General features: G+C 37.4%; 1 protein-coding gene across 15 annotated transcripts in view; it reads right to left on the bottom strand.

Annotated features, from left to right (window-relative positions):
* TENM3 (teneurin transmembrane protein 3) overlaps positions 1 to 18,957 on the bottom strand; it is a 2,581,468-nt gene that overhangs the window by 706,024 nt on the left and 1,856,487 nt on the right. For all 15 annotated transcript variants that reach the window (XM_085000902.1, XM_021076354.2, XM_085000908.1 and 12 more), the window contains one exon: positions 5,024 to 5,103. The gene's annotated coding sequence lies outside the window, so the exon portion shown is untranslated. The remainder of the gene's footprint in view (positions 1 to 5,023; positions 5,104 to 18,957) is intronic.

The following is an 18,957-nucleotide window of genomic DNA, read 5'->3' as shown; positions in this document are numbered from 1 at the left end:
AGAAGTAAAACTATCACTATTTGCAGATGACATGATACTATACCTAGGGAATCCTAAAGACTATACCAGAAAATTGTTAGAGCTCATCCATGAATATGTCAAAGTTGCAGGATACGAAATTAATACACAGAAATCAATTGCATTTCTATATACTAACAATGAAAGATCAGAAAGAGAAATTAGGGAAGTAATCCCATTTATCATCACATCCTAAAGAATAAAATACCTAGGAGTAAACCTACCAAAAGAGACAAAAGACCTGTACTCTGAAAACTATAAGACACTGGTGAAAGAAATCAAAGATGACACAAATAGATGGAAAGACAAACCATGCTCTTGCATTGGAAGAGTCAATATTATCAAAATGACTATACTACCCAAGGCAATCTACAGATTTAGTGCAATCCCTATCAAATTACCAAGGACATTTTTCACAGAACTTGAACAAAATATTTTTAAAGTTTGTTTGGAAGCACAAAAGACCCAGAATATCCAAAGACATCCTGAAAAAAAAAAAAAAAAATGGAGCTGGAGGAATCAGGCACCCGGACTTCAGACTATACTACAAAGCAATATTCATCAAAACTGTATGGTACTTGCACAAAGACAGAAATATAGATCAGTGGAACAGGATAGAAAGTCCAGAATTAAACCCATGCACCTATAGCCAACTAATCTACAACAAAGGAGGCAAGAATATACAATGAAGAAAAAACAGCCTGTTCAATAAGTGGTGCTGGGAAAACTGGACAGCCACATGGAAAAGAATGAAATTAGAACACTCCCTAACACCATACACAACAATAAACTCCAAATGGATTAAAGACCTAGATATAAGATTAGACACTATAAAACCCTTAGAGAAAAACATAGGCCAAACACTCTCGACATAAACGATAGCAACATCTTCTCAGATCCACCTCTTAGAGTAATGCCAGTAAAAACAAAAATAAACAAATGGGACCTGATCAAACTTCAAAGTTTCTGCTCAGCAAAGGAAACCCTAAACAAAATGAAAAGACAACCTACAGAATGGGAGAAAATATTTGCAAATGAATTAACTGACTAGAGATTAATCTCCAAAATTTGTAAACACTTCCTACCACTCAATACAAAAAAACAAACAACCCCATGGAAAAATGGGCAGAAGATCTAAACAGATGATTCTCCAAAGAAAACATACAGATGGCCAAAAAACACATGAAAAGATGTACAACATCACTTATTATTAGAGAAACGCAAATCAAATCCACTATGAGGTAGCACCTTATACCAGCCAGAATGGCCATCATCAAAAAGTCTACAAACAGTAAGTGCTGGAGAGGGTGTGGAGAAATAGGAACCCTATTACACTCTTGGTGGCATTGTACACTGGTGCAACCACTGTGGAAAACAGTATGGAGATTCCTTAGAAAACTAAACATAGAACTACCATTTGATCCAGTAGTCCCACTCCTGGGCATCTATCCAGAGAAAACTATGACTAGCAAAGGCACATGTACTCCAGTGTTCACTGCAGCACTATTTACAATAGCCAAGACATGGAAACAACCTAAATGTCCATCAACAGAGGAGTGGATAAAGAAGAGGTGGTACATATATACACAATGGAATATTACTTAGCCATTAAAAGGAACGAAATACCAGAATTTTTAGCAACATGGATGGACCTAAAAATTATCATGCTGAGTGAAGTCAGTCAGACAATGAGACATCAACATCAAATGCTTTCACTGACATGTGGAATCTGAAAAAGGACAGATGGAACTTCTTTGCAGAACAGATACTGACTCACAGACTTTGAAAAACTTTTGGTTTCCAAATGAGACAGTTTGGGGGGTGGGGGATGCGTTGGGGTTGTGGGATGGAAATCCTCTAAAACTGGATTGTGATGATCATTGTACAACTATAAATGTAATAAATTCATTGAGTAATAAAAAAATAAATACAATCACATTGAAAAATATTAGCTAAAAATCCTATACTTGAAAGTGTATTCATCATATTTAGTCTAGATCAGAACAGGCAACTTTGAAACCTTCCTAGAGAATACAGTCTGGAAAGGCTCTTTCATTTATTTATTTTTTAAGTTTTTTTGGGCTGTGCCCACAGCATGCAGAAGTTCCCAGGCTAAGGATTGAACCCACACCACAGCAGTGACCTGAGACACTGCAGTGACAACCCTAGATCCTTAATTGCTAAGCTACTAGGGAACTTCTGGAAAGACTCTTTTAGAGTTTTGTTTTTGTGTGGGTATTTTTCCCAGGTTAGAAAATAATTGATTTGCCTGTTGTAGGAAGAGATGAGGGACAGACATGTGCCAGAAAATTTTGTTTCTTCATCGAGAGATGTGCTTAAACCTGTGTGTTTAAGGCAGTAGCCTATCTACATGGCAGCAATGGTCTCAAATGAAATGTTATCATCCAATGTGAATCTCAGAGGAAAAATAGGACATTTGAGTTTATATGCTCACTACTAAAGACTAAATGGTTGTCCTGGAGAACCTCCCAATACGGGAACAGGGCTTTTCATGAACTGACTAGAAAAGGGTTTGAAGAGGGTACTCAGAAGACAAAGGGAGGTTGGCATGTCTTGTTACAGCAGCATTCAGGGCAAGCGCTTTTTCTGTGGTGAAATGCTGGAGATCTGAGAGAACCTCATTAACAATGTGTTTCAGAGAACCAAGTATTGCTTGTTTTGCACTGAAAATGGCATTAGACTTTTTTTTTTTTTTTTTTTTTTTTAGGGCTGCACCCACTGTATATGGAAGTTCCCAGGCTAGGGGTCAAATCAGAGCTTCTGGCCTACACCACAGCCACAGCAATGTCAGACCTGAGCCATGTCAGTTACCCACACCACAGTTCACAGCAACACCATATTCTTAACCCAATGAGCAAGGCCAGGGATCAAACTTGCATCCTCATGGATTCTAGTCATGTTTGTTACTGCTGAGGCACAATGGGAACTCCAGCATTAGATTTTTACAGGAGAAATCATATGGTGATTATCTTTCAGCTTATGATCTCTGAAATGGGATGCATGGCTCCCATTGGTAATAAGGAGCGATGCACCTAATTCCAGAAGACTTTGATGACAATTTATCCTAAAAATTTAATTTACTTGAAGTCTGTTATCAAACTATATGGGTAGATTTTTCACTGCCTTTGTTGCGATTCACCTTTGAACAAAAACACGTCAGGAGAATTTGAGAAAAATATCAGCAAAGCAACTCAGAGGAATCACTCCTTATCTAGGCTCTACCTACCTATCTACCTATCTATCTGTCTGTCTATCTATCTTGCACATTTAACCCCAGAGTCTTTGTTTCCATGGACTCTGTGCAAAATACAATGCAAAATACAACGCTAAAATTCTTAGAGAGGAAAATTGATGATGGTAAAATATAAACCTATTTTGTATTAACTGTTTTCTCTTAACAGAGGAATCTCAACCATCACCTCAACTGAGATCAAGGTAAAAATTTACCCTGCATGCAGGAGGGCACATAACACAGCCATTCATTCCAAACTTTTATTTTACTTTTGCTTAATTACCGAGTATGTAAGGATGTGTGTGTGTGTGTGTGTGTGTGTGTGTGTGTGTGTGTGTGTCTGCAAGCACTTTTATGGAAGGACTCTCTTAACATTTTTCTCTGAGCCACCTATACCTGAACAGTAAAAAATAAGTGCGGGAAAGGAATACTGAAAGAAAATAAGAACAATTGCTACTATTATATGTAACAATTAAACCACAACTGTGTTGCTTCAAAAATCTTTTCTATTTTCTCTTTGCCCTTTTGTAAGCTGAAAAGCAATACTCTTCTTCAAGAACTGAATTTGTGTCAACTCCAAGGTAAGAAACAAAAAGAAAGATTACTGTTTTGAATATAAAATTAATTCAAATCTAGTAACCTGAATATAAAATTATATCAGCAACACACCCATCACATACTCAAGATGTCGGCACTTAATCTCTAAACTTCTGAAATGTTTTTTTTTTTTTTTTCATCTTAAAAAAGAACAATATATTGCTTTTGGATGAAGATCATTGAAAGAAATATGTTTAACTCAATTTTTCTGATGTAAAAATGTTGTCATTTTTACATATTTGTGTTTCATAATTATTGCATAATATGGAATACCCTTTTCTCCAAGAAAAAATTTTACTGAATTTTATATTAAAAGAAGAAACAAGCCATCCATCTAGAGAAGGCAAAGAAATTTAAAGAGTTCAACCCATTAAGCCAAAGAGTCAAGGCACTTTTTGAATGATTTACTCTAGGAAACTGGATCTTCTAGGCATTCTGCTGTATATACCTCCTGAGCAGGACACTTAGCAAATTTTCTGTTATAAATTCTTTTATAGCTTCCTACTAGAAAATGCTTTTCATTTCGAGGAAACCCCTCAGAATATGCTTTTAAATGAATCTGTTCACAAGGTTCAAAAGCTTTAAATTACTAGATCATGGTTCCCATTGAGAAAACGCACTGAGCTATGGCAAGAAGAGAGGAAAAAAAATAACCAGGTACAAGTTTAATTCTCTAAGGTTGCCATGTAAGTGCTGCTCAAAAAGGATTAAGACTTTCTGAGAACAAGAGAGCTTCCAAACAAATCACTTACAACGTGGGGGAAACACACACACACGCTCTATAATCCACTGCATTTTGCTTACTCCATCCAGGTAGAAAATTCCCGTCTAGTTAAAAAGTAGAGATGCTATATTTTCAGATGTCCTTATTCGCTTGATTTTCCAGGAAAAAAAAACAAACAAAAAAAAAGCTGTAGAGAGGCCATCGCTTTCATATTAGCAGAAAGAGTATGGAAATCAGCTTAATTACACTTTTTGGAACCATTTACCTACAGCTAATTCGAGGAGGTTAACAGTGTAAGTAATGAGCTACAAAGTACACTGCAACTTCCGTGCAAGTGTCTAATTTTGTCTTGACGAACAAGTTGCATATTTTAAGGAGGCTTTTTTGTCTTATTTGGTAGGTCTGGAGACATTTCTGTCTCTGTGACTTACCTTTTCTTCTTTCCAGAGGTCTTCAGCTTTCCTGCTTGGACAAAATTTCAAAACCACTTTGTCTTAGAAGAGTAGGAACTCTAAAACAAAACAAATGAAATATATAAACTGGATGAAAACTTCATCTGATGTTTTCTATGCATAATTTCAGTTCTGAAACTCTCGAAAAATTAAGATGCATTGTAACAAGGGATTACTGCTGATTTATAACAGAAAAATTATATGAATAATCATAAAAAGGCTACTCTAGCAGTGTGTTAAGCTAAACTTATTTCATGAGTCTGTCTAGAGCCGTTTTTGCTTTTTTGGCCTAGTAGGAAAAGCAAGAAGTGATTATGACTTATTTATCTTTATTTTGAGTGAAATGTTTGTGAACTTTTCTAAGACCTGCTGCCTTTCCATCTTGTTTGGAAAGATGGAAAGTCAGCATGTCCCATCTCGGTTGCTGTTGCTAATTCTGATTACACATTATAATAAATTAAAGGTAGGACATAAAGTAGGCCACACTGTATTCCCAGAGCCCATCATTAGGTTTACTACGTGTGAATTTAGAAGTGACTTGTTTCTGGTTTTGTTGAAGAGGAAAAAAATGCATGTGTTCCCAGAGTTTGCATTTCACTTAGTCCTTTTAAACAGCAATTACAACTAAAATGTATCGATTTCTCAATTTGCTCATTTTAATATTATTGTCCTTTAGTTTCCAAGTATCAAACAGTGAGTTGCATTCTCTCTAGTCCTTCCTTTCCCTCTTTCTTGCCTACAGTAAGAAACAAACAAGTAAAAAAAAAAGAAAAAAGAAAAGAAAAGAAAAATAAACAAAGAAACAAAATACCTGGAGGATGTAAGATAGGCAAAGACAGCCAGAGATTACTTTTAGATTTTGAGCCTTATGGACTGTAAGGTAATTGATATAATTATTAGAAAAGTGGAAGTGAAGAGAAAGAACTAGTTTTTCAGAAAACTGTTGTATTTGTTTTCAAGGCACCGGGTCAACGTCTAGTTAATACATTAGCTGAAAATATTGAGTTACAATGTGGGGAGTCATGGAATGGAGGTCATTTGCCAAGAGAGGGGGAGAAGCTGGTCTACACTTGAAGAACTCTCTATGTATCGTATTAGGGGAATGAAGGAGAGTCAGGAAAAGAGATAGAAGGAAAGGAATCTGGTCAAGGAATCAATCACAGTGGAGGCTTCATTCTGTTTTATGAAGAGATAATTGGTAAACTGTTGTGAATGAAGAATATCATCTGCCATATCAGTAAACAAAGGATACTGTGGCCATCAAGTCATCAGCCACTGCAGCCTTGAGAGGATTCAGGATGGAGGAAACCAGATACTGGCCCTAGATAGTTAAGGTGCATACAAAAGGAATGATTTAGATAAGCCCAGACTTTTGCATCTTCCCAAAGAGAAAAAAGCACTAAATACATTAACTAAAGATGTCTGGTTTTCTTTTATTAACAGTAATCTTTTGATGTTCTGACTGCCTGTTATTTTTATTTGTTTGTTTTTGTTTTTGCAAAAACTCCTATATATCCTGGCTCCTCATTTAATCTCTTTGGAGCAGTGCCCCCAGAGCTATTTGAAAGGCTGCCTCCTGGGCTTAAGTCCTCACCAAGTCCGCCAAATAAACATAATTCTCAGCTTCTAGGTTGTGCTTTTTTTTTTTTTTCATTTGAGACAGTGTTAAATGCTACAAGTAGATTTGAAAAGAAAAGAACTATCTAAAGGTCATAGATTTGATTTTGGAAAACACTTGTGTCCTCTGAGACAGATATTTCAGTCAAATAGGTGGTAAAAAGCCTACTTACAGGAGGAGGAAAGCAGGATCATGATGAGAAGAGAGAAGGATGAACCATCCTGAGCATGTGAATACAATGGAAGTACAGACCAGGGACTAGAGCAGGTGCTGCAGAGGGTAGAGGAGGGTGAGGTGGGGGTAGAGACGTGTGCATGCGTGTAATTAAGATCAAGCGTAGGGGGTAAGTTTGGCTGTAAAGAAGGGGAGATGCCATTTTATTTGAGACAGGAAGGGAAAGTCATTTGTTAAAAGGAGCATAGGTGGGGCTGATGACTTGAGAAATGGTGTGAAAAATGACTGGAGAGGCTACTTGGGCAATATGATTAGGTGTTACAAATAAGTGAACATGAAAGGTCAGGGAGGAATCCAGCAAGATTAAATAGGAGGGTTTATCCTGGACCGAATTGGGAGATGTTCATGATTTTCTCAAGAAACTCTGCATGAGCCACCAGCTGAGAAAATAAAAGATGAGGCCAAAGTCAAGGTTGGGGATGTCGAGTTGGACAGAAAACTGGATAGTCAAGGAATGTACAAGAGTAAAGAAATGAATGAATTTGGAGACTGGGATGGATATTTCAATTGGTTGACTAAAACCTTTTCTCTTCCCTCCCTTCCTTCCTCCCTGCCTGCCTGCCTGCCTTCCTCCCTTCCTCTCTTTTTTCATTTATGTATTCATTCGACAGATATTTACTGAGAATTTTTTCCTCTAAGGTCTGTACTAGTCACCAGAGAAAGAAATACGTGGCTCTTAGATCAAGAATTTGTGGAGGGGGTGAGGTTACATCCTAAGACTTTTTTCGCCGTAATCATTTCAGCAACACTGGTCTATCCCAGGCTCGCTATCTCTATGTGTCATATGTATATATGTGTATATGTGTATGGGAGGATGATGTACAGATGGCATCATTGGCGTTTGTCTTATCTCTCAAGAATTCATCTGATCTTTTCACCCAGTGGGTACTTGATACCCTATATATGTCCTCAGTATTTTCATTTTATATTGAGTTATAGGTAACATACACCATTATATTACTTTCAGGTGTACAACATAGTGAGTCAATACAAACCCCTGCACTCCTTGGGGCTGACTGCTGTGTGTCTAAGAAAACTGGTTGGCAACAGAGCCGCTGTTGCACAGCCAAAGTAGTTACAGCTGAATCCAAATGAAAGGATCTTTCTACAAAATATCAAGGGTAGGGGAAAGTGATGAAGCATCCTGAAATTGGAAATGGTTTCTTCAGCAGAGAAAAGGAATTCAACTCTGATATGTGGTAATCTATGCCCACAGATCAATATTCCTTTATCGAAAGAAAAAAAAATCATCTCTTAATGAAGAAAATAGGATTCGAACATCTTATGGAATCCGTATGGGAGCCACTGAGTACTGGAAAGCAAACAAGCAATGAGGCAAAAGCTCTAGTACTTTGTAGTACCGGCAACTTCAAAGGGCTCCCAGAAACCCAAGATTTTAGGCGTTTCTTGGGGTTCCTGGAAAGTGGGACTTGAATTCCATCCTTTAAAATGTATATTTCACTTTCTTGTAGATATTCAAGAGGTTTATAGCTCTGCTCTGGTCTTGCTCTTACCATATATCATTGATGATGCACGAATCCCACTATAGCACATGGGTTACAGGTTCAGGGAAGGCCCAGACCTCTGGCTTTGACACTAACCCTCCAAGCTCTCCTAGCATCGATGCTGAAAGGACAGGTTCTGAAACCCACCTGCCAGTGAATGAACCCAGCCTGGCCACGTAACTGCTGTGCCTGTGTTACTTTGAGCAAGACATTCAATCTCTTTGTGCCTCAATTACCTTTAAAATGGGAGATAACAAAACCTTCCTATAGGTTTATCAAGATAAAAAAAAGTTGGTATTCCCATTGTGGTTCAGCATGTTAAGAACCCAACATAGTCTCCATGAGGATGTGGGTTTGATCCCTGGCCACGCTCAGTGGGTTTGATCCCTGGCCACGCTCAGTGGGTTAAGGATCCAGTGTTGCCATGAGCTGTGGTGTAGGTTGAAGAAGCAGCTCACATCCCACATGGCTACAGCTGAGGTGTAGGCTGGCAGCTGCAGCTCCAATTCAACCTCTAGCCTGGGAATTTCCATATGCCACAGGTGCGGCTAAAAAAAGAAAAAAAAAAAAAAAGAAGAATAAAAAGGTAAAATGAGTTAATATTTGAAAGGAATTAGAGTGCTAGCTAATATTTTAAAATGTGTTGTTTAATTGTAAATTATTATTTATATTTATATATTAAAATAAAATAGTTTTGTCCTAGTCAGCTGAAATCATTGTTTTTTAAGACTAGGAACAGAATTGTCACTGGTAATGGGACATTTTAAATAAATGTTATTCAAGGGGTGTTTGAGATTGATTGGATTCAGAATGAAAACAGTCATATTCTTGTAGAACCAGGCAACTTCTCAATTAGTCTCAACCATCCTGAAACAATAGTATGGGAGGGAACAACTGTGCTGAAAATGTTCATGCAAAGTCAGGTAAAGCAGAGAGAGTATAGTGATAATTGTTTGTCATTTGGTTTCAAGTTTTAGGGTGATTAAGATTTTCATAAATCCTCAGTGTCCTTCTGTAGCGAGTATATCCTATACTCCCTACCAAGTTTCAATTTTATTTTGAAACAAAGCACAGTGAGCAAAACAATAAGATGCAGATTCTTTCTGTGTAAATTGATTAGCTTAACACCATAGGAAAAAAATTGTATGCCAACAAAATTTAAATATGCCAATGAAAATAGACAAATAACATCATTCAAAGACAGTTACTGCCTTGCTTGGGAGGTGGCAGTTGACTCCTGCAGAAAAATTATTAAACCACGTTCTGCTGATACCAGACAATTATCTACTATGAAAATAAAAGCGATTTAAAAGTTTGGTAATATAGTCCAGGAAAGGATCTAAAGCTATACTTATAATGTATTTGATTTTAAAGTTTGGAGATGAAGATAGTTTGACCTATTTACAATTCAAAAGAATCAGAGCATAAACATATAAAACCTTCTTATTCTTAATTTTATTTTCCATATCCTATTATTACATGTAAACACCAGGAAGATTCTTTATCAAAATATACAACATACTAGAAGAGGAGACATTAGATGAGAATGTTTTTTAACACAAGAAATATGCTGACAACAATACAGTGAGGTCTGTGGATTGCCAAATCCATTTCAAAAAGCAAACTGAGCTTGTTATAAAGAATCTTAGGGAGTTCCTGTCATGGCTCAGTGGATAACAAATCCGACTAAGAACCATGAGGTTGCGGATTCGATCCCTGGCCTTGCTCAGTGGGTTAAGGATCTGGTGTTGCCGTGAGCTGTGGTGTAGGTCGCAGATTGGGCTTGGATCCTGTGTTGCTGTGGCTCTGGTGTAGGCCAGCGGCTACAGCTCCAATTGGACCCCTAGCCTGGGAACCTCCATATGCTGTGGAAGCGGCCTAAGAAATGGCAAAAAGACCAAAAAAAAAAAAAAAAAAAAAAAAAAAAAAAAAAAAAAAAAGAAAGAATCTTAGCCAGATAAATCAGTTCTCTAAAGTTGTGGCCAAGAAATACGTAAGTAAGTTTTTTCTAATCAGCACAATTAATAGCACGTTTTGGGGCTCACTTGTAGTTTTAACAGGAGAAACTCATAAAAAAAAAATGAGTGGTAGCTTCTATACAAGTACTTAAAAATTCACTCAAGTTGTCTTTACATGTTGAGAAGATAAAAGTCATTAACTGGAATGCCAGTTTCTTATCTATGTGTATATTTCTTTGTTCATCAGATATGATTGTGTGCTTATTACATGTCAGGCACCATTTGAGGTTTTAGGGATAAAGATGAGCAAAAGCAGAATCAGCCATTGTCCTTATGTAACTGGGACAGATATTAATCAAATTATGGCATAAATAAAGCTATGGGCATGTCATAGTGTATGGGCTGTAAGATCACATAGCAGAAAGACCTAAAGTGTTCAAAGAAGGCTCTTGGAAGAAGACAGTAGGGTTTACTTGGGTCTAACGGGGCAAGAGTGAGAAACGGGAGTAGAGAATGTTCCAGACAGAGGGACTAGCTGGTCCAAAGACCCCTGTGATGGAAGGGAGAATGATGAGTTTGAAGACCTGAGAGAGACCAGTATTGAGGGCTCAGAGCCATGGTTGTGAGCTCAGGCAGTGCAGGGGAGGTCGGAGGATTAAGAAGGGGCCAGCCTGGACAGTGCACTGTGGGGCACGTTAAGGGTTTCTTTAATGGATGCACCCATGGCATATGTTGAATCTGAGCTGCAGTTGTGACCTATGCCACAGCTGTGGCAATGCCAGATCCTTTAACCCACTGCTCCGGGTTGGAGATCGAACCTGAGCCTCTGCAGCAACCCAAGCATCTGTCGTTGGATCCTAAACCCACTGCACCACAGCAGGAATTCAACGCTAAGGGTTTTACTTTTTATTCGGAGCCCAGGGGACAGCTTCCAGGGGATTAAGCAGGAGACATGGTGATCACGTTTGTGTGTTGAGTATGTTGAATATGGTGACTACCGCTTGGAGACTCCTGAGGGACTATGGCAGTGCCCACAATGGAAGCAAGAGAAATGGAACAATGAGAGGCATCCATGCACCTGAAGAACATTTAAAGGATTCAGGTGAGATGTAGGAGGTAAGACACAGCATGAGTCCAGAGAGAATGTCACACACATGTTCAATATGCAGAATGTTTCAGAGCTCTGCAAATTCTACTGGTGGTGTTCTAGAATTTATGTTCCCATAAATCCTAAAGTTTCAAAAACTCAAGTTGGTTGCCCATCTTGAGGGCATTTTAGTATTAAAATGACAAGTGGGACCAAAAAATGCTATGGATTTTGCTGATTAAAATAACCCGACTTACATGCATCTCAATTACAATGGAGGATATCTCACAAAATGTATTCAAAAGCTATTTTCTGCCAAACAATGACATTAAAATTTAAACTGTGTGAGGAACCTGTTAATCAGATTCCTCGAATCTGACTAGTTATCCAGTCTAAAGAATGTGAGCAGTTGGATATTATAAACGACCCAACAAAATCTCAATATTCTACAACTCATCTTTAAAATTCTCTTAAATTTAAAAAGTGAAAAATGTCCAAGTCCAATATATTTTCTTTTTACAACTCTCCCTTTCCTATCAATAGAAGGGTAATAGGAAGAGTATTTAAATGTTCCACGTGCATCTCATGGTTTTAGTATCAAAAATAACTGTTCATTTTATAAAATGAGTCACATCAAGATTTAGCTGCCTTAAATCATTTTTGAAAGAAGGTAGAGTATAAAGAAATACTACATGCATAAATATATAATGAAGAAACCATCAAGACCCACCACACCTGCACAACAGGTAGTAAGCATCGCAGAGTTTATAATTTACTAAAATTGTTACAGCCTTTTCGTTTTACTCTCCTCCTCTCCACTTCCATTATTCAACTCTCCACAGATGAATGTATTTAGGACAGACATTTTTTAAAAATCCACTTTCTTGTAAGCAAAACAAAGGCAAAATACACCAATGCCTGCCTTATTTATTTACTGACTTCGGTAAACAAGTGTTTTAGGTTTTGAAAGGAAAAGTTTACTTTTAGAATCCTGAATCTGCGTTTTCTTTCTGACCAAGAGTTAATCTTTGGAATGCTGCTACCCCCTGTCCCTGATCTATGGTTATATTCAATATTTTTTCTTCCTTATTAACAGCACATTTAAACAATGAAATGGATAATCACGAGCACATTATTGCAGTGTGTTCTTACAGTGGAATAAAATAACTTGACAGTACAATAGCAGTAAAGAATCGGTCCCCTCTGTAGAAAGTGCCTATATTTTCGACTCACAGAGCGCCACATCCTCTACAGGGCGTGGAATGCTTCTAAATTATTTTATCATTCCTACATCATATGCATGAGAGTCTGACAACCAAGGCATTACGATTACAGCGGATATTGGTAGAGACGGTGTCTTATACTACCACAGTTAGGTACATGAGAAAAACATTTCCTTTAAAAGTAAGCTTTCTTTGTGCAACATTGTCCACAAAATACTCCCCTGTCAGGAAATGTTTAAAACAAACGCACAAGCAAATGAACAAGCCTCTTCACTGGATTGAAGGTAGAGCCCGCTGAGATACAATTTTCTCCACCCAGGAGGCAACGATCGGGCGCACGCACTAAAACTCACTGGTGCCATAGACCAGAAAAGGCCAGTCAGAAATTCCTCCCTGTGATATAATCTATGTTCAAAGTTTGTCTGATAATCAGGGTAGGTCTGCATCATTTTTGACGCAAACCCCTAAATGTGTCTGTTTCGGGGGGAGAGAGAAATCTATTGTAATTTTACTCAAACTCAAAAGCAACTGGTCTCAAACCCTTATTTCCCCCCTACACATATTCTCAGATTCATCAAGCTTCTACTAATAGTAACAATCTAAAAATAAACAGGAGCAACCTCCATGACAAGTTTTTTAAATAGCTAAGCTGGTCAGTGTCTTCAAATACATGCATGATGTGTGGAGTGGATGACTATATTGGTAAGTGGGAAAAAAGTTTAAGAGGAACATTTTTCTTACTTAAATAAATGGAAGTGGAGAACTTTGGTGCCAATGCTTTCGGTGCCATTTCAAAGCTCTAAGTAAGCTAAAACAAATAAACCACCCCCTCACTTTGACCTAGATTACTGTTTAAACAAAGGCACATATTCTTAATTTACATGAAAAGCAATTAGACCTGCCTATGACAGCACTGTGAAAAATGCATCTGCTTAGGGCAAGCTTTTATATTTGAAAAAAAAAAAAATCTGGAACAGGTTTTTATATTTGAGGGAAAAAAAAAAAAGCTGGAAGAATCCCCTCCCACCCCCCCACCCTCCCTTAGCCCACTGTCCACTTTGGGCCAGAAATGCTACTGAATTTCTTAAACTAGTTGAGAGAAGGGTTATTATTACTGTTATCTATGTTTAAAGGATGCCTAAAATTATTTTCTAGTTCAGACTTTGAGCCCAAATTTTGACATTTTATGATGATGTTTGACATTTAAGAAATGGCTAGAAAGTGATATCATTTTTTTTCTTTCTCTGGAATGCTTATAGAACAAGCTAGACTTTAAACTACAAAGGAAAAAATGAATTGAGAAAAGTGTGGTAAGAATATATTCATATTTACATTTATTCATATTTATTAAAATATGAATTCATTAGCCTAAACATATTTAAGAGTCTACTTATTTTTCTGTAAAGATTTTATCAATTCAGGAAATGACACTTTCCTTTTTTTCTTTCTTTTCTTTTGGAACTTTTTTCTTCTGGTTGAAAGACCATATGTTTCTTTCAATAAGTAGATATTTAAAGGAGAAAGTAAGAGACAATTACTCTTAGCATTTTGATATTCCATTTTCCCACTTAAATTTATTAAGTCAGTGGATATTGTTCATCTATTGTCTAGTTAAATATTCCTAGATGATGGGGATATAGTGGTTAACAAGGCAAGCTCTGTTCTTGCCCTCATAGGGTAAGATGTCAAAGATGACCCTTAAACCACTGAGTAAATAATTATAATTACAAATTTGTCAAGTTCTTCAAAATTTTTTTTAAACTGAAGTATAGCTGAGCTACAATGTTGTGTTAGTTTCTGGTGTATAGCAAAATGATGCAGTTATTTCTATATATATATATAAATAAATATATATATAAATATAAATATATATATATATTCTTTTTCATAGTCTTTTCCATTATAGTTTATTACTAGATATTAAAAATAGTTCCCTGAGCAATAAACTAGGATCTTGTTGGTCATCTATTTTGTAGACCATAGTGTGTATCTGCTAATCTCAAACTCCTAATTTATACTTTTCCTGCACCCCCTTTCCCCTTTGTCACCCATAAATATGTTTCATATGTCTGTAAGTATGTTTCATATATCTGTCCGTTTTTGACAAGTTCTTTTAGTGAAAAAGAAAAAAAAAAAAGATGGAGTATGGAAGGATGCAACAGAGTGTCAATTCTAACCTTGGGTGTATTTTAAAGCTTTCCTGCAGGTATTTGCATGAAAACTGGCAAGTAAGTAGGAGTTATCAGGTGTGGTGGGAAAGAGAAGCAGAAGAGGAAAGGGATATGCAAAGGCTTGGAAAGGGAGGCTGCTGATTAGTCAAGACATGGCAGGACTGACTGGAGAGGAGAACATGGTGCCTGGTGGGGCTGGAGAGCAGGGCAGCAGCCTGATCTTGTAAAGCCTGAGATCTATGGTGAAAGTTTTTGTGTGTGCTATCCTTAGAGTGATGGAAAATCCCAGACAATTTTTCAGTTGGGAAGTGACTGTTTCAATTCAGATAGTTACTTTGAATGATTACTTTTAAAACATGATAAGAATGTTTATGAGATTCCCAAATCTTCACAAGACATGAGTTTCATGGCCAGCGGAAGCGATGGAGACTTCCGTAATAGGGTTGGCCAGATTCTTAGCTCCATGCAATGATAAAGAGGTTAATCTGTTGGCTCCCTATAGGCCTCTGAGTCTTCTGAAACCAAACAGAAAAACCCAACTAAATCTTTTTTCTACTAGAATATTTCCAAGAGATATGAGGTCAAGACTACTGGTCACTTTTGGTCTGGAGGTAAAATGTCTAGTCTATTTAATTTTAATATTCTGGTCTTAGTCTTTCATAAGAGAACTGGTACATCCAAGCCCAGACAATTAAGTGAAAAATAGCTGTGTGAACTAATCTAGGTAGTTGAATTGGGGTGTTGGTAATGGAATTGAGGGAAGTGAAGATACTATGTATACAGTAAGTGAGGAGGGGGATGTCCACAGAAGGAATTATAGCTGGTCTACAATATCTCATCTCATTCCTTAGGTGAGATGTTTGAGAAGCTTTGCTGGAGGCACTGGAACCAGACCATGCGACACATGCAGGATAGGGCTTATATGACTCGGGGAATCTGCATTTTCTTCTTCAATGCACACAAGCCTGGAGAGAGTGATAGCAGCTCACCAAATTGGGAGGTGAGGCTGTTCTCACTCAGGGTGCTGGGCAGCCAGGAAACACCAAGAATCCACTAAAGGGATTGTACTTTAAGAGGAGCAAAGTGAAGTAACATCATTGTCATTGACCAGGTAATCAGCTCAAGCAAGAGGACAACTAAATCCCATGTAGGCATTTCCATGAGCTTGTTTCACATAAATGTCAATGAGACACAACTTTCACATGCTTTATTTTTGGTAGATGTTTCTACTATGGTCTGGACACTGCCACTTACTCACTGGGTAGCAATCCTGGGAAACTTTCTTAGTCTTTTATAATGAAAATAGGGATAAAAACCTTCAGAAGGTTGCTGTAGCATTAGATGAGATGATGTACACTGTCTGATGCAAAGTGACTACTTAGCAAATACTATTATTACATTTCAAAATGTATGGTAAAATGCAATTTCTCTGGTTTTTTCCTTTTTCTTTCTTTCTTTTTTTTTTTCCTTTTTTTTTTTTTTTTTTTTTTTTTTTTTGCTTTTTAGGGCCAAACCCACAGCATATGGAGGTTTGCAGGCTAGGGGCCTAATTGGAGCTGTAGCTGCTGGCCTACTCCACACAGCCACAGCAACGTCAGATACAAGCCACATCTGTGACCTACACCACAGCTCACAGCATCGCCGGATCCTTAACCCACTTAATGTGGCCAGGGATCGAACTTGCATCTTTATGGATGCTAGTCATATTCGTTTCTACTGAGCCATGATAGAAACTCCAATTTCTCTGGTTTCCTTTTTCTTTCTTTTCTTTTTTTTTTCCTTCTTTTTTTTTTTTTTTGGTTTTATACATCTATGTAATAGGAAGCACCCAACTGTTAAATGAATCTTATTTGTAAAGCATGAAGACTCTTAAAGGGAATACCACTTTATCAATGTGAAAGATTCTGAAAAATGCAATGGAAGATTTCATCTAAGCTAGATAAATATTATTATCCTCATTATATAAAGGTCAGGCTGATGTAGAGAACTAAAGTGACTTGTCAAAGAATGTCAGCATTGGAGATGAGAATGCTGGCTTTCCTAGCTCCTAGGAATACTGTTAGACAAAAGCTTTCTGGAGCAAAAAAAAAAAAAAAAATCCCCATCCATTTAAATCACTTCAAATGTTCCAAACGATGATAACTCAGCCATTTCTTTTTGTTGTTGTTTTTCTCCATTCAGTTCACATCTCCGAGTTAAATACAGAGTTAAGGGGAAAAAAATAACAAGTTAGTGTGATTGTGGCATTGGCTAATAAAGGTGGATGGCTGTGGAGAAGGAAAAGCTCAGGGGAGTTCCTATGGTGGCTCAGTGGAAATGAACTCAACTAGTATTCATGAGTATGAGGGTTCGATCCCTGGCCTCACTCAGTGGGTTAAGGATCTGATATTGCCATGAGCTGCAGTGCAGTTTGTAGATGTGGCTCGGATCTGGCGTTGTTGTGGCTGTGGTATAGGCCAGCTGCTGTAGCTACTATTCGACCCCTAGCCTGGGAACTTCCATATGCCCCATGTGTGGTCCTAAAAAGACAAAAATAATAAATAAATAAATAAATAAATAAAAGAAAAAAAGAAAAGGAAAAAAAAAAAGCTCAGGATTCTCTTTGCATAAATTTACAAGCTGACCAAGAGAAAGTTAATATTTGATGTCAATTAATTAATGTTAAAAACCAAAAGAATCATTCCTTACTAGCATAGAAACAATAATATATCTGTGGGTACAAACAAATAACAAAAAACTACAAAAAACTATTCAGTTAGAATTAGGTGTTCCCTAACTCCAAATGTTCAACATCATTTTCCAGCTCCAGACGAATATGCCATGTATTTTCCTGCCTCACCGTAAACTTCTCGTGGTTTGCATTATCATTTGATATAATATCATAAGCCTCTTACCTTGCTCAGCTTTAAGACCTCCCTACTCTTTACTCTTCCTCTAAAGGCATCACAAATAAATCATATAGTGGGTGCCCTTTGTTTGTAAAAGAGCAGGAGAAAAAGCACCATTGTAAATCTCACTGAATGTGTTCATGACAAGTTCCAGTTGGGGCGCTGTTGTAAGTTTGTCATGCAAATTTATACTATGATAACTTACAGGATTCTATCACTTATTTCATGTGGACCTCATGTAAAGCATGGACTAACTAGAAGAAAAAAAAGTTAAAAAACCCTGTGTCATTATTTTACCTGATGGGGCTACATTTCTTAGGTTCTTATCCAAATAAGTTGTATGTATGTGTGTGTCTATGAATTTTATAATGTTGATACAATGAAACTTAATAAAGAATTTATGGTGGAAAAAATGATGCAAAAAATATTCTTTTTTAAAAAAATGTTTAGGGCTGCACACCCATGACATATGGAAGTTCCCAAGCTAGGGGTTGAATTGGAGCTGCATCTGTGATCTACGCTGCAGCTTGCGGCAGCGCTGGACCCTTAACCAACTGAGTGAGGCCAGGGATCGAATCCTCATCCTCAGGGGCACTATGTCAGGTTCTTAACCCACTGAGCCACAATGGGAACTCCCTAAAAATCATATTCTCCTTTCAAAATATAAGAGGCTAAATATTTCATATAAGTATAAACAGTGCTCCCTCTTTCGTTATAACACTAATCTTCATGACTGTGTCAAATTCAATCCGGGAAAATGTCCATTTAATTACAGACACCAGCAAGCTGATTTTTTACCAGGTGTATTAGAATATCAAAGTGAAGCACACAAAGAAACTTGTGTTCCTAATCCACCAAAATTTTTGCTTTTCTTATATCTGTGTTTTGTGGGGACAGGGTATCAAGTAGAGCTTCATCAGTGGGGACTGGCTGAGGATGGCCAGAGGGAACACTGGTGATGGATCAAGGAACTGGGGCAACCTGGCTAAAGGCAGCTACATCCACAGCCTGCTCTCAGGCCCATATCTAAGATCCACAGATGGTCAAAATTTGCATATCCTCTTGGTATGTTTAGAATATGTACTAATGATAAGGCAACCAATGAAGGGTGGTTTGGAGGATTTTATGACTTCTGGTAAATGAATTCTTTTTTTTTTTTTAAAAGCTTTTTAGGGCCATACCTGTGGCATATGGAAGGAAGTTCCCAGGCTAGGGGTTGAATTGGAGCT

The sequence above is a fragment of the Sus scrofa genome, chromosome 15 (genome assembly GCF_054392235.1).
Source record: "Sus scrofa isolate SSC_HxYL_T2T_F1_AM1 chromosome 15, Sscrofa_HxYL_maternal_Yorkshire_Landrace_v2.0, whole genome shotgun sequence".
In the NCBI taxonomy this organism is placed as follows: Eukaryota; Metazoa; Chordata; class Mammalia; order Artiodactyla; family Suidae; genus Sus; species Sus scrofa.
The sequence above is the reverse complement of the archived record's forward strand: the minus strand, read 5'-3'. Positions and strand labels throughout refer to the sequence as shown.